We start from the raw sequence: 16,576 nt of genomic DNA on the forward strand, positions 1-16,576 counted from the left end.
AATAAACTGTTGCCCTGGTCATCTCGTCTGGTCACAGGAGATATTTAGTGTTTATTTATTGGTGAAGGGTTTAGATTAAGGACAGGAAGAAATGGCGCTCTGGCATATACGCAAGGAGTCTAGGATGAGATTGAGTATGCACGGTGCAGACAGGTCCGGGGGAACACACCCAAACAAAACACAACCCCTGCAAGTGCGTAGGTCAAGACCTACACAGTAAATATAGAACAAAGTCCTGTGCACACGTATGAGGATATTGGGTTTTTGTGTAAAAACCAAAATTAAATAATGTTTCTCGCTGAAATTATGAAGGTCGACATCAGGAGTATCATAAATGGGGATTTATATATCAATACAGAAAGAACAAACCAGCCGACACGTGTTTCGTCACAACGCGGTACAATTGTGACTCTTCAGGGCTGGGAAGGACACAAAACAACAAATAAAACAAAAGAAACCAATAAATGGCGCATCGTATCAAAGGACCAAAAATATAATAACCATGGGTGATGACAAGGAAAACACCTCTGATCACGTGGAAACCCTATGCTGTGAAAAGTACATGAACAAGGTGACTCCACACCACACAAAGAACCAAAACTGTAGGGTGGTGTTATGGAAAGCAAATTGTAACTGTTGATGGCAGCGCAATAGTATTTTACATCTAAAAGAAGGCAAAAGATAACTCGTGACAGACAAGCCTGATATGAAAACAAAAGTGACAAATAAGTGTGTGTTAATAGTGACGTGGTACGAAATGGTAGACATTTGCAACGTCAGGTTACACAGGAAACTAATTGAAAACGGTATGTTAAAATAATCTATCAAATTAGTTAAATATGGCACGAAAGGTGACATTGCAACAGGAAGGCGGTTATAATTGGAACAAATGGCAGGTGAGATGTAACACGAAGAGCACCAAAAGCAGGGAAAGATTATTGCCCAAACAGTAGTAATGTTAATCTAGACTGTAGACAGTCCGTTTCTAAAAGTGGAAAAAGAAAAGAAACATGCGTTCAAATCCGGGAACTCCACTTGAATTCAGAGTGTGAAATGCATTTTAGAAATAAAAATATATGTGACTTATGGCGCAAAGCAAGCCAGTACAAATAACAGAATGTCCAATGGGTCCACACATTGATAAGACCTTTGAGTGACGATGACTTAGTGGTACTGTATCTAGAAATAGCGGGAAAGAAAGAGCGGGAGAAAAGGAAAGCTAGAGTTTAAAAGAAAGGTAAAAGGTCTCACGGTGGCGGTAATATTCCTTTTAAACGGAAGAGCGGTCCATTTGTGTGGCAGAAACATCGTAGTGGGCCTGCAAAACAGTTCCCCAGCCAAAAGACAAAAAGGTTGTACCTGTATGTTTGGCAAAAGGTCATGGAAATCTAAGGCAGTAGGGGGCAAAATGAGTCTGTTTAGGGATGAAGTCGAAAGGCATTGGTGGAGTCACGTGTATAGATTGAGCAAAATTAATAGAAATTGAGTGCACTCACCGCAAAACCGGTGATAATTCCGACCCGGTTGCGCCACAGGTTAATCAAAAAGGAAATGTCAGGAAAGTTAAGTGTACTTTTCACAGCATAGGGTTTCCACGTGATCAGAGGTATTTTCCTTGTCATCACCCATGCTTATTATATTCTTTGTCCTTTGATACGATGCGCCATTTATTGGTTTCTTTTGTTTTATTTGTTGTTTTGTGTCCTTCCCAGCCCTGAAAAAGTCACAATTTTACCACGTTGTGACGAAACACGTGTCGGCTGGTTTGTTCTTTCTGTATTGATTTGGAATGATATATAAATCCCCATTTATGATACTCCTGAGGTCGACCTTCATAATTTCAGCGAGAAAAATTATTTAATTTTGATTTTTACACAAAAACCCACTATCCTCATACTTGTGCACAGGACTTTGTTCTATATAGTGTTTATTGGTTGTCCAAGGACACGCGATACCCAGATCTGATAATGATTTTTCATTGTGTACCAATCATGGAATAATTTATATAATAAATTCTAAACCATGAAAAAATGGGTACAAAGGAACCCTTTGAATTTTGTGTGTGTGTGCATGTTAGTGTATTTAGGATAAGTGACTATTTGTACAACACAGAAAATTGTCATGTGATTCAGAGGGATAGTTGTGTTCTTTCTTGTACACATGCTTACATTTGGTATCCCAAAAAGTCCAATTCTGTATTCCTGCACCATTCCCTGTAAAACGGAGTCCAAATTGTATGGGTGGGCCTATCACCTACAACAGGAAAGGCCCCAAAACTCAACTAAGACACATCAAGATTTTTCCTCTCAAATCCAGTCATTCTGGCAATGTGAGTAGCTGTGATTTTTGGGCCCGGACTCCACTGACATCCAAGGATAACCCTCTACATTCCTGAAAAATAAGACACCCAGCGGAGTCCAGGGTGGTGTGACATGCAAAGATCTCACTAGGGTTTTTTTTTTTTTTTTTTTCTACCTTGAATGCACAGTGTACATCCAGCTTTGGCTACAACTAGCCATTTTTCTGATTTCTGTGTGGGGAAAGTTCTGAAATCTGTAGGAATTCACAAACTTGGTCAGCCAGCTTAACCACCCTTCTCTCGATTAATACAGTACTTCTCTTTTGTGAGTAGGTCTTTCACCCACACCAGGAACTGATCAGAACTTGGACTAGGTGAAATCAATCAGACCCTCCAGGATTTCGCGATTTGCTGTGAAATTGGCACTTTTGTAAAAAATGCAGCGATTTTTACAAATGTGCCCCCAAGACAAACTAAAACGGCACTAGTCAGACATTCTCCCCTGAGATGCAGACGATAAATCTAGTGTAATGCCTGCCCAATTTGCCTTTGCTTCTGGCGCTCAGTGAATTCCAAATCCAAACATGTTTTGACAGGTCAGTAACTGGAAACATTTAGGAACCTTTCGCAGAAAACGCAAATTATGAAGAGTAAAGGCTTTTTATGATTACAAAAGCCACTAATTAAGAGGCACGAAAAATTGAAATAGGTAAGAGGTTTTGTATATTGCCTTTTTATCTTTATGCACAAGCAGCACAATGAAGTGAATGATAATTTGCAAGTTCAGCCGGAGTGCAGAATTTATTGAAAACTGTTTCTGGATGAGAATCATTTTTAGACCTGACGGAATTCTCAGAAAGATGAAATGTGTTTTAGTGTTAAGACAGCACCACCCAATGAGCAAAACTAGGCATTCCAGCCTTATTGGAAAGGTAGTTTACTTGGGTATGTATATGCATTTGTGAAGTTAAAACGGGTTAACATTAGGGGACAGCTATGATATTTTATGCGTATCTGAGTACTTGGGTTGCCAGGGGCCTGTCACTTATATCAACCCCGAGATTCTGAGGATGCTTGGATAAAGAATTTATTGTTCCAGTGTCATTACTTCTCAATTTTTTCCTAGTCAGTGTTATGCAGAATGGTCCATCGCTACAGGCAATATGGTTTTCACCACTGTTTAGGACTCGCCTATGCAGTGCACAAGCGCTGCTTTTGGAGTGACCTCTTGGAACCGCTCCAGGCTTCTGTTGAAGCTTGTGCATGTTTTGCACTGTTTCCTATTAGTACTCATGCATTTATGGCGTTTACCTTGCGGCAGCGAGCAGCGCCCCCATCTGTTAGCAATTATCGCACCTGCCGCTGCTCGCTCCTGTAAGGTAAACGCTGTAGATGGGCTTATTCTTTTAAGTCATTCTTATGTTCTTCAGCCCCTTCACTGATGTAAAACACTCAAGTACCACTGGGGTTCGCCATCGACCTCTGAATGAGCCAAAAAAGCAAATGAAACCAGAACAGAAAATTACATAATTACCCTGCTGTTACCATGAGCGTGACTGTTCGCTTATCTCATTCCTTGCAATGTTTTTCAGAAAAAGGTACCGGGCATATTCAAGAGAAATGAGGCCGGCGTATTACGTACGGGCCTGGCCCGTTCTATTGCTCCTATTTGAAATAGCGGATGCCCTTTTAAAATGAAGCTTCACTATTTTGCTTTCTCTGTGTTGCTTGCGTTCTGTCCAGTGTTTTACTCCTGTGGTAATTATGGCAGTGGGTATGAACGTATTGACCAGATTATAAAACGTTGCATGAATTGGTTCAAGGTTATCCGCTACAGTGAATTCAGGTGTTTCATTATTAACCCTAAGTAAACCTGAAAATATAGCAAAGCTCATAAATTCTAATTAAGAATTGATCTGTGGCAGCGAGGTTTTGTGAAGGATACAGAACTCTGCACTTTGTCTAGTTTCCAACTAAACCTATGCTGGAAGAAATAAGGACTGTAGTTTGCACTGATACTCCTTCCAACAAGCCCTTAGTCTGAAACATGGAAATGAAATTAAGAAAGTTGACTGTTTATGAGAATATCCTTGTGTATTTTGCTTCTTCAAAAATCATAAATCTCAAAACGTCTTTTCCACCTTTCAGATAATCTGTCAATTTTTATTTTTTAAATGCTTAATTTTTAGTGATAAATGCAAAAATCTAGAAACAACGTTTAACACTTCCCTCCCACCAACGCAGGCTGCCTTGTTATAAGGTTGAAGGAGCCTCTAATGAGGACATCGAGGGCCCCAAATTGCTGCGTCTTGCTCAGTCGGAACCCACAAATTCATGGGTAAATTTGTCAGTGGATCTTTTGTGCTTCTGTTTGACAGTAGGAGAGAGAAATCAGATCACGTTCCGGGGGTATGTTGCATCCTCGTGCATATGGCCATGTCTGAACTGGTGTGGCAGAGTGGGCAAAAGAACAGTGATGGATTAAACCCAGATCTGTTGACTGAGTGTGAGTGTTTGATTGGTTCAGATGCTCTGTCCATCACCACCCCCTTTTGTACTGCATCCTCGTACAGGCCTATATTTTTTTTTTTTATACGACCAGATGGCCATTGTGTAGATAGCTTAACATCTCTTTACTCACACATCTTTTGTGGGCCACTCTTTGCCGACACAGGCATGGAGTCAAATTTGGAAACTAGGGTGATATCTAAAAGGCCAGTATAAGTACGTTGCCTAGTAATTAGGGTGGGTGGGAGTCTGCCACAAATAAGTTCACAGTTTCAGTGAGTTAAACCTGGGCTAAACTCCAAGGTATCCATGGCACGGAGCACACAGGCATAATGTAGGATGATGTGTAAAGTATTTATCAGTAATAAAACAGTTATAACGTCAAAACACCACACAATGAAAATCCCACAAACAATTTATAACCAGCATTGGCGTAGCCAATAGGTCTCGCCTTTGGGACCTTATAAGTGTTTAGTTATCCAGCACAATATCCTTGGGGCAACAACATCAACTGTTGCATGGCTAAACACTTACACGGTCCCAAAGGCGAGACCTATTGGCTATGCCAATGCTTGTTTTCATTTTGGGCCAGACCCACTCAACAGATCGCTATCTCCTGAAATAACCTAAATAGTGAGAGCCTTATGGATTTGCATGATAACAAGAGGGCTGTTGTCCATCACACAATGCACATCATTCATAGGTTGAATTTCTAAAGTTTGGTAAATGGCTTTGAAATGATATTGTCAATAACAGTTTAGTATCAAAATAACTGAATTACGTTGTCGTGAGCTACAACAAAATCAAAACAGTTGAAAACAATTTCCACCCACAAGCCATTCTTTTGTTTTCCTTCTACTAGACAGCAGATTTCAAATAAATAATCTGTAGAAACTTGGGGGGTCATTAGGATGACTGTCTTTCCGTCCGCCGCGGACCCCCCCAGCCATACTAATATGGCGGGCGGTCATTCAGGCTAGGATGGCGGGCGGATCGCCCCCGCCAGTCCGGCGGTGGCTACCGCCGGCCTGGCGGGGGCGATCCGCCCGCCATCCTAATGGTATTGGTATTGCAATTTATATTGATTATTTAGAAACAAGACTTTACAAACCATTTTGAGATTGCTTTCCTTTTGCACTAGATCTTATAAACAATGGGGTCGATTCACAAAGGTTCCGGTGCTAACATTTTGCAGTGGTGTAAATATGTCATCTGCTTTAACCGCATCGATGCTGATGACGGAACCGCTCCGTCATCAGCCGCGGTGGTGCTGTGCTGATGACGGAGCGGTTCCGTCATGGCCCGCCTGCGCGGCGCGTTCTATTGAGCGGGCGGGGTCATGACGGAACCGCTCCGTCATTAGCACAGCTCACCCGAGGCTGGTGACGGAGCGGTTCCGTCACCAGCGTGTGAGCGCCACGCGGCCTCACCACCCCCTTAGCGCTGCGGCTGAATAGCCGCCGCAGCGAAGGTGTTAATGGCATAATTCGGGAATTTCACGTAGCAATTGTCATGCAAAATTGATGAAATTATGCAAGTTTATGCCCGCATAATGGAAATTTCACCAGCGCATAAGATTCATTTGGGACCGTATTTCATACTGTAGGGTGTGCAATTTGCACCATTTCTAAATGCACTGGTAAGTTCTATTTTGCAGTGGCCAAATAGCCGAGATTTACAAAGAAAAGTACAAGCAAGGTTCTATGTCTATCTGAATGTATTTTTACACTTTTTTCCAGTTCACAAAACAGATGTGACATCAGGAAAGCCATGCCATGTGCATGATTCCACGCGTAGTTCATTTTTTGGGGGATGCTTATTTTTCCCTGTGCTGAATTATACAATTCGGTACCATGTTTTTTTTCTTCTCGGGTAAAACATTTTTCCCCATGGAGAAAACCCTTCCACCTACCTGCAAAAACACACACAAAAAGCAGGCGGAATCCCTCGGCAGTCAACAGACTGCTGCAAAATTATCAACTTGCATCAGGCTAGTTTGAACTTGCTCCAGGGCTGGTCTGACTGCCTGACAGCAGCCAATCAGAATGGGCCTAATTCACAAACATATCCTAATTTATTGGAAGACTTGCCAGTTAGATTGCTGAAATAGAACTGTGACTGGCCAGCCTTTAGACCATGGGTACTCTCAAACATCTTCCCAAGGGCCAAAATGTTTGGTCTGTGATGTGACAGAGGACCACATTGATGCCAGCAGGGTAGGATGTTTGGCATAGCGGTGTTTACGGTATGGTGGATTTAGGGGAAGCGAAGCATTTAGATCTAGTGACTGAACTGCACAATGTGAAACCCAAAAAACTGGTATTAATCCTGTGATCCCCTCTTTACCAAATTGTGCGATCCTAGGCAATTGTTTTCACTTTCCCTCCTTTTTCTTATTGATCACATACAAAAGGACCTCGAAATATATGATTTCAGGAGGTGCGCTTTACAAAATCATCTCCTGTGTTTGATTTGAACGATTTTAATGTTTTTCATGTATAATACGAACCCAGGCCACCAAGATGATACACATAACAACTGACTGAACTCTTAGTTCAATATTGGCATTGTTGTCCGGGTGGGGGGGCAGAATGAATGTCAACGCACTGATATAATCTGACGTACTAACAGTGCTTATTTTGAGCCAGTGGTTTCTGGTGCTCGGCACCAACACTTAATTGTTAGCACCGGCTCCTGTGACAGTCTGCCACATGGTGGTAATGTCTGGTTAATGTAGAGGTGACCAGAACAGCAGTTGAGTATTAATTCAATATACATTAAAAATTACTATTGCCTGCCGCCCAAGCCTTTCTAAATGCTTTGGGAGACTGAAATTGCAACACTCGTTGGAGTGCGATGGTTAGTAGTTGTGTTGGTATTGTCTTTGGCAGCATGGCACGGGCAATGTGTGGTGCAAGCTGCAGTGGTCTCCTGATGGGAGCCCTGCACTTTTTTTTTTTTAACCAACTAAACACTGCGTACTAAGTAGATACAAATCAATTAATGTAACGAAGTAATGAGAACATAAACACTGCATGATACACACAGTAGATCAACCTGGCAGCCTAAATACTGTACACAGTGCTTTGGTGTAAACTTTCATATAGTAAAATACCTCCTAAAAATAGGATCTCTGCGTTTGGTGTTGAAATAATTGCAAAATACAGTGCCGCAAAAATGCCATAAAATTTCCCAATTTTGTGCCACTAAATTTGCTAATCCATGCCGCAATATCTTAGGGGGTCTGGTCAATGTGGTGTCAATGAGGTCTTCATATGGTTACAGTGTTGGTCTGGTCCTATGATATATGCGTTGAATCCACCCACGCATTTGAAGTAGCTTTTCAGTCAGGAGAAGTGTGGGAGCGTAGGGTGTAGACATTGGCCATTCGCAGCAAGTGGCGGAGTCACATAGATATAGGAACCCATACTTTGATATTTGCAGATAATTCTGGTTAGGAAAATGTATTGGTATCCATGCAAGTAACACCATCATTTATTCCGCTGGATCTCTAGGTTTCAGAAATGCTCAGGGTTATTAGATGCAACTGGCTGACCAGGAGCTCAAATAATACAGCCATTTGCTGAGAGGAATCTTTGGGTGTAGTTTTGACCTATGGGAAGTGGGGGTAAACCCCCATTCTGCCATTCACCTCCCTGGGGCAGAAATATTGGCTGGTGCCTGAAGTGAGCCCCAATGCAAAGTTAGCTCAGCACCCCATCCAATGTACTTTCTAATTTTTTTTTCTAATTGGAGACTGGTTGGCTTCAGCCTCTCTTGGAAGACATTGGAGTATTTACCATGTATCTGTCCATCCTGAGGAGTGAAAGCGGGGCACATGTCAGACAATAAGGAAGATAAATTGATAAAATAGAATGGAGTGCAGGGCTTGCCAGCCGTGCACTGTACCTCAGCCCCCACCCCAGAGAGTCTTTCTACAACGGGGGAGGTGGAATGAGGGAGGGGAGGTTACTTTTCCACTAATGACAGAACGGGCTAGCCCCCAACCCACGTTTTTATATCCAATGGCTCACCCTATTTTCTTTTATAAAACCAATCCCAGCATCCAGTGGGCTTACTGCGTCTCCCATTTTGCGTGGAAGGGCGGAGTGGAAATCTGAAACACTGTTTGTGCTTTAGTGATAGGTGTATGGTCTGAGGCCAGAGCGTCCAGCCCCAACTCCTTTCCTTTTTTAGTGGTCTAACGAAACTTGAGGGCCCCCCACTCTCTAGACACAGTCAGGAGCTCTCAGGCCAGGGGCCTGTCACCCGTGCACAGTGCTGGAGTGGGCCCCCAAGTCTTGTGGGGTTTCTGTCCTTAAATCCCTTCTCCCCACCCTCCCTCTGCCACCCAGAGAGTGCAGAAAGACTGTTGGGGCATTTAGAGGTGGGGTATGTTTTGATGCCTGGGTGGGTCGGCCCCAACCCTTTTCATTTTTATAAATCTAAAACGCACTGCTGGGACTTTCTGCACCCCTATGGAGATGACACTGTGGGTAAATTTGGGTGGAATACTGAGACTGTAATTTTTTGGGGGACGGGCACCTGCCCTTGCCTGCTGAGGGTCACTCACCTTAAAGCCATCCATGTTGGATAGTGTGTGGATCCCTGCTTTGGGATCATCCTCCTACATGCATTGCTAAGCAGAGATTCACCAGGGAGAGGTATCCTTGGAAAGGTGATATTCTCCCATTTCCAGTCGTATATCTTCTGTAGTGCTCAGTGCTGGGTTGGGCTGACATATGTCCCCTAACACTGTTCCAGCTGCTTTCAGTTTGACTCTCTGATGTCAGTGTGCATGCCATTTTTCTCGGCAGAGAGTGTGGAAGAAAAAATCTGTGGCTTGAGGCAAACTCTCCCCTCGTACTTCAAGATTTGTCTGCAAACCGAAAATCCCTTCTGGTGCGATCACCGGAAGCATTTTCTACCCCCAGGCCGAAGGATGAGATGTTCCTATCCTGCACTGGTGAGGCACTGGAGAGTATGTTTCATCAAACACACTTTAAGGGTAAAAGGTATTTGCACTTCTAAGTGAAACTCTGGCATGCAAATACTTTAATTTGAAAATGTGCTTTACTATGTGACAGAGTGCACAGATACATGGATTTCCTGTCAAGGAAAATTCAGCAATAATTTCCCAATTCAGCAAATCTGCTCACTGAGGTGCACTATGGGAGTTTTAGGCTGGGGTCACAATCTTTTTCAATTAGTTTTTCACTCTGAAAGAGATTTACCCTTGTTAGGCTGGTGAGGTATATGCATTTTAGGATGGCACTGGAAACGGATCACCCCTAAAATTAGTGGAGGGCTAAGTGGAGAGCTTTCTTTCCAGTGAAGAATATTTTTTCTAAGAAAGGTTAAAAAAAAAGTCTTAAGGGTAATTTCTCTGATAACTTGCAGATAATCATCATAACTCTTCTTCGTCACAGTCCTTACGAAAAGGTTTTGCCTCATAGACAAAATGTACCTATCCTGGAAAACGAAGACCCCTGCTGTTTCGTCATTGGCCTTCCTCTACCTAGCCGCTTTAGGAAGTCATGGGCAGCACACTTCCTAATGTACTGAGCAACCAATTCTGAGCTCTTTTAGAGAACCCATTTAGGACTGGAGGAAAGGAGTTAGGACTACGATGAGGAAGGCCAGGAATGTAGTAATGGAGATTACCAGTAATTAATGGAGGCGTTACCTCTGTGCCAGACTTCATTGACCCAGTCCTTACAAAATGTAGATAGATGAAAGCAGACACCACTCAACCACAGGAAAGCAGAGCAGAACCCAGAGGCCGCCAAGTGCAGCAGAAAAAGGCACACAAAGCTCAAAATAAAAGAACAGCTGGGGGGTCATAGAGGCCAACACAAAGATTACAGAAAACTGCAAACAAGAAGCATTTCCACACACAGAAATGGATGCTTATATAGTTTAGTATGTACAAAGAGTTAAATGTGTGTACTCCTTGGAATCTGCAATGCTTACAACTTCCAGAGAATACTGATATTCTTTTAGAATTCTAAAATTGTTCAAAAGCTACTGAAAACGAAGATGCAAGTCTGTACAGGTCCATTCCTTGTTTCTGTTGTTGAGTCTGGTCCCCAGGGATTAATTAGCCTTCTCCAAAGAAAGTCTCTGCAGAGGCCTTAGCACCACAAATCCATGGATTACTAATATATGTATGCAGAACCACTGTGCTACATGGTATTTACAATATATGTAGCATCTAGGGCCAGGCAAAGACCACTGTAGAGCTGTAGCATGATTTTGCCTGTGTGTCAGTTTGTATTGCAAAAGCCATGTAGCAGTGCAGATTCTGAACCAGTACGTGCAGAACGGTCAGTCTAGGAAGGATGGAACTCTGGTGCACACAGTGATGGAATTCTAATCCAGACATTGCCTAGTGCCGGTTTACAAAAGCAGCTCTATGATGTCCACTGGGCAATACATTGTGAAATAAGTATGTGTTACAGACCACAGCTACAGCAGTCTTAAGACCAAGTTTCCATTAAGGTCCTACAAACAGCAGCAACCGCTCACTTGACTCCAATGATTCAGTTTAAAGTAGATGGAAGTACGGACATAGCAAATAAGTCCAATCTCCTGTGTTACGTTAGATACGTGTTTGAGGGGAACGTTCTTCAAGATTTACTGTACTGCCACGATTTGATACATACCACTGCTGAAGAGTTCTTCAGTAGTTTCAATGAACTTCTAACATCAAATGGAATTCAGAGGTCCAAATACACGGGAATCAGCACAGATTGAGCGCGTGCCATGTCTGGGAGACTAACTCTACTTGTAGCACGAATAAGGAAATGAACCCTTCAGTTGTATGGCATCATGAGGAATTAAAACTGGTCTTGAATGATTCAGTCAAAATTGTACATTTTATCAAAGCTAGGTGAGTAAACTCAAGGTTTTTTGAGCATCTTTGTCAGTCCATGGATAGTGATCATCATCAGCTTTTGCCGCATACAGATATCCGATGGCTGTCTTGTGGTAGAGTTTTGTCTCTTCTTTTTGAATTAAGAGATTAAATCAGAGTATTCTTCACTGAACTGGAATCTCCATTTGCACTTGATGAGCGCTTACATGACTATACCTGCTTAGCCATGTTGGCACATATGGCAGACGTCTTCACCCGTTTAAATGCACTCAATTTGGGTATGCAAGGAGTAGGTATCACAATTTTTAATGTCAAAGACAAGATTGAGGCAATGATAAAAAAAGTTTGGCTTATGGGCTCATTGCTTATCACAAAGAAATTCTGATTCTTTTCAGAATGTGAAGGCATTCTTGGAATCTGCTGATGATGAATTATCACACAAAGTCTTGGAAATTTTTATCCAGCATCTCATTATGCGCTGTGGTTTTCGTCAGTACTTTCCACTTCCAGATGAAAGCAAAAACTGGAATCAAAATCCTTTTAATGTAGATATTGACAATTTAATGGGGCTGACCGCATCTCAAGAAAATGGTTTAATTGAAATCTCAGTGCACTTAAGGCTTTCCTTCGTTTACCCACCACATATTTATGTGAAAAAGCTTTCTCAGATCTTATGTACCGGAAAGATAAATACAGAAATCGCTTGGAAAATGTAGAATCTGACCAGAGGATTCAACTTTCTGAAATAAAACCAAACATTGAAAAGTTAGTCACCAAGATGCAGCACTATCCTTCACAATAAAATGTTTTGATTGTTGCATATTTTCCAATACAAAATAATAAAAGCTTTAGTATTTAGAGCATTTGCTTGGTGTGTATTTTTGGGCAAATGCTGTTTTAATCTTTTGAAATTTAAATTTTACAAATTGCATGGGGGTCCCGGCTGTTACCCCACTCTGGGTGCTTCTATCGACTCCCTAGGGCACGATTGAGGAACAGGATTTGGAGTTGGCTTTTGAATTTTACAAAAGAGGGAATGGTTCTGTTGTGAGGGGGAATTGAGTTCCAGATGTTGGGCTCGCTTCCGGCGAAGGAACGAGCCGCACTTTTTAGTTTTTGTGTTTTTTGGCGGGATGAGAAGGAGGGAATTTGAGGTTCTTGGCCTGACCAGCTTTTTTGAGTTTGGCCGCCAGGTATTCGGGTTTGCCGGTATATAGGGCTTTATGAGTGAGGCAGGCTGTTCTGAAGCTGATCCGAATTTCAACTGGGAGCCACTTAAGTTCTCTGAGTGCAGGAGAGATGTGGTCAAATTTCTTGATTCCGGTGACTGTTCTGGCTGCCGCATTCAGAGTTGTTTTAATGGGAGCTAGGTATGACTTTGCAATTCCTGAGAGGACTGCGTTCCCATAGTCCGGTATTGACAGTGCTAATGTTTGAGTGGCCAGTTTGAGATCACCAGGCAGAATGAAGGGTTTTATTTTGTTCAGTAGTTTAAGGTTAAGGAAAGCGCTCTTGGACTCATTCTTGATGTGTCTGGTCATGTTTAGTTTCGGGTCTAGTGTGATGCCTAGTGATTTGACAGTCAGCTAGGGTAAGATTACCGTTGAGCGCATCCCCGGCCTGTAGCCATCCGACAATTTGAGGGTTCTCCTCCTTGCTCGAAATGAGAAGTATCTCGGTTTTGTCAGAGTTAAGTTTAAGGTGATTCGAAGACAGCCAGTGTTGGACATCTCTCAGTTCGTCATTGAGTCTTTGAATGTCACTGAGGGAAGTGGTTTCCAGATATAAATCCAGGTATCGTCTGCGTAAAGATGGAAATGGATGTTGGCTGCTCTGAGTAGTTTGGTGAGAGCTTTCATGTAGATGTGAGTTGCGGGGAGAGCACTGAGCCTTGAGGGACTCCCTTGTTGACAGGGTGCGAGTCAGAAGCAAAGTTTTAAATTTTTATTTTTTGAGTGCGATTGTGTGGGAATGAGGAAAACCATTGGAGGACCACCTCACCAAGACCAGCTCTTTCTTGGAGAGCCCTAATGAGGAGTTTGTGGTTTATTGTTTTGAATGCTGCCGATAGGTCATGGAGAATGAGGAGGCAGCATTGATCAGAGTCTAGTGAGTGGTGGATATCGTCGATGATGTTGAGGATCGCGGTTTCTGTGCTACAGCCTTTTCTGAAGCCCGATTGGAAGGAGTCCAAGAGATTGATGTTATCTAGGTGTTGGGTTAGCTGTTGGAGTATACACTTTTCTAGGATTTTGGACAGAAGGTGAAGGTTAGATACAGGTCTGAAGTTATTTACATCCGTTGTGTCAAGGCCGGGTTTTTTCAACAGGGGTGTGACTTGACCTACTTTAAGGCAGTCTGGAACGTCTCCATTTTTCATGCAGCTGTTTATTATCGTGCACCAAAGCGGTGCTAGGGAGTGCTTCCGCTTTTTGGTTAGTAGGGGTGGAATGGGGTCAAGGACATGGGAAGAGGGTTTGGAGGTGGAGATCAGTGTGATTATCTCATGTTCCTGAATGGGGCGGAAGCTTATCCAAGAATTTTGGGCGGGTCAAGGAGCAACAACAACCGCCCCAGGCGTGGTGCTCTTAGTGGGTCGAGTGTTAATGGTGTCCAGAGAGTGTTCGATCTTAGTAATCTTGTCGTTAAAGAAGTTGGCAAAGTTGTCACAGTTTGTTGGACGCCTGTATTGAGGAGGTCAGGGCTTGGAGGTTTGTTGCCTGATGATACTATAGAGCTCCCTGGGTCTATTTTTTGCGCTGTCCAGAGCAGAAAACGCGGATTTCTTGTTTTTGATGTGATTGTTGTATTTCCTGCGGGCTGTTTTGAGTTGCTCGGGGAGAGAGGAGGTAGGGTTCTTCCTCCAGCTTCTTTCTTTGGCTCTTAGGTTTCTCCTTTTGGAATTAAAGTCAGTGTTGAACCAAGACCTGGATCTCTGTTGAGCCTCTTCTTGGTTCTCTCATTCAGCTCAGTTGTGCCTGATGCATGTTATCAGCTACACTGTACTATTCTTTATCGAATGGACTCTTCCACCGAAATATTTTTTGCCAGTCCTATATATGCTTTGCATGGTAATTCCCCAACCATTGGATATTGTCTAAGAACCTGGAGGAACCATTTCCTTCTGCTAACAAGATGGACATTAAGTTTCTCTGTCAAATTATTGATTAGAATCATTTGAGTTGCGCATCCTGTGGATCGAACCACCTCTTAGCACATAATATCACAACACCTTTGCATAGGTTCACTGGTCTATACCATAAGTTGTCAGTGAAAGTGCTGTAATGCTCATGATTATCATTAAGGTTCTGGACAGAGAAAATCCCCAAGGGGGGCTTATCACATTTTACTACAGTACATTTGTAGTGCTCTGGGTCTTCGTAAGATGCGTTGCACTCAGATGTCCAGACCTTGGAGCGTGACTGAACATCAGTACGCCATACATCGTTAGTCTGATCTTTCCTTGTAAAATGGGCAGGTAGTGGGCCAACTAATTTAAAAATGAATACCCTTAAACACTCTTAATACAGTGTAGTGCATGACTTGCATGGAATGCAAAACAATAACCAAATAACATTCTATGGTAACGCAAATATAATTGTATTACTTTCTATAGAATGTACTGTAAGTCATATTTTATAATAAAAATGCTAATAATAACTACATATAATAGGTAACACTTCAACCAATTAAACGTTTTTGTATTACCTGAATCACCACCCACCACACCAATAGAGCAAGTCAGACTGTCACTCACCGCCAAGCGCAACACAGCACCAAAGTAATATGATTGATAGAGAGTTCTCCCTCACAGTACGACCGATTCCACTGCCCACAATAGCAATCTTTTGCCATCTGGCATGGGCCTAACTTGAAGACTAAATAATTTCCCTCCTCTTTTAGTGTTGAAAACAATTTCACTGCCCTGAGACCATTTGGCTGTGACAGCACTTGGACTTTGACTCACGGCATACAGTTTGTTTCACACTTTTGTAATCATTCAGGGTATGGGCACCTTGTACCAGGAGTGATGGAATCCTTTATATCATTATTTTTACCCACACAGGGGTGTCCTTTTGAATGTATAGTTTTGATGACCTGTCAAGTCATGCCACAGGTTGATACATAGTAGACCATACCAAATTGAATGATTAGAACACTGAATGCTACGGCGCTCATGACAGCTCCCGGCCGTCATGAGTCACAGTAGGCGTGTGCTCATGACGGCCGGGAGCGGTCCGAACTCCGCCCACTGATTAATTCACCCGCACAGGCGAGGAATTAATTGTGCTTGGTCGGAGCGGCAACATTCGGACAGCTCCCGGCCGTCATGAGCACACGACTACCGTGACTCATGACGGCCGGGAGCCGTCATGAGCACGGAACGAGTTAATGTCATACATTTGTGTATATTCCAGTGTTAGAAATGGGGGTCTCTAGTTGGCAGGTTGTTACCCTGTCCAAGTGTCTAACATGTAGGACTCTCAATTTATTCATCATACCACTCGTATTTGTAGAAGGGTTGTTGGACCAAATATTTTCCACCATCCTAAAGATATTGATGACTCTTCTGTAGCTAATGTTTCTCATGTTTACAACAATAACGGAACACACTGCATCAAACCCATCTTCACAGAGTAATGGCAACTAGTAAATCATACTGCTCTCATTAAACCCGGCACATCTACAGAACAGCCTTCTTTCATTTGGGATACTTACTCTTCTGATTCATGTCTGCGTCAATCTCTCTTTCATCTAATGTCTGCTAATCAAGGATTGGCTCATAAAGCTGGTAATGTTCTATTTATAATGTAGAAGTCTGACAATCATCCATCAAGCACGCATACTCCATGTGATCAGCCGTACCCTTACATGGTTTTGGAAATCTGCAC

The sequence above is a fragment of the Lissotriton helveticus genome, chromosome 9, assembly GCF_964261635.1.
Source record: "Lissotriton helveticus chromosome 9, aLisHel1.1, whole genome shotgun sequence".
Classification (NCBI taxonomy): Eukaryota; Metazoa; Chordata; class Amphibia; order Caudata; family Salamandridae; genus Lissotriton; species Lissotriton helveticus.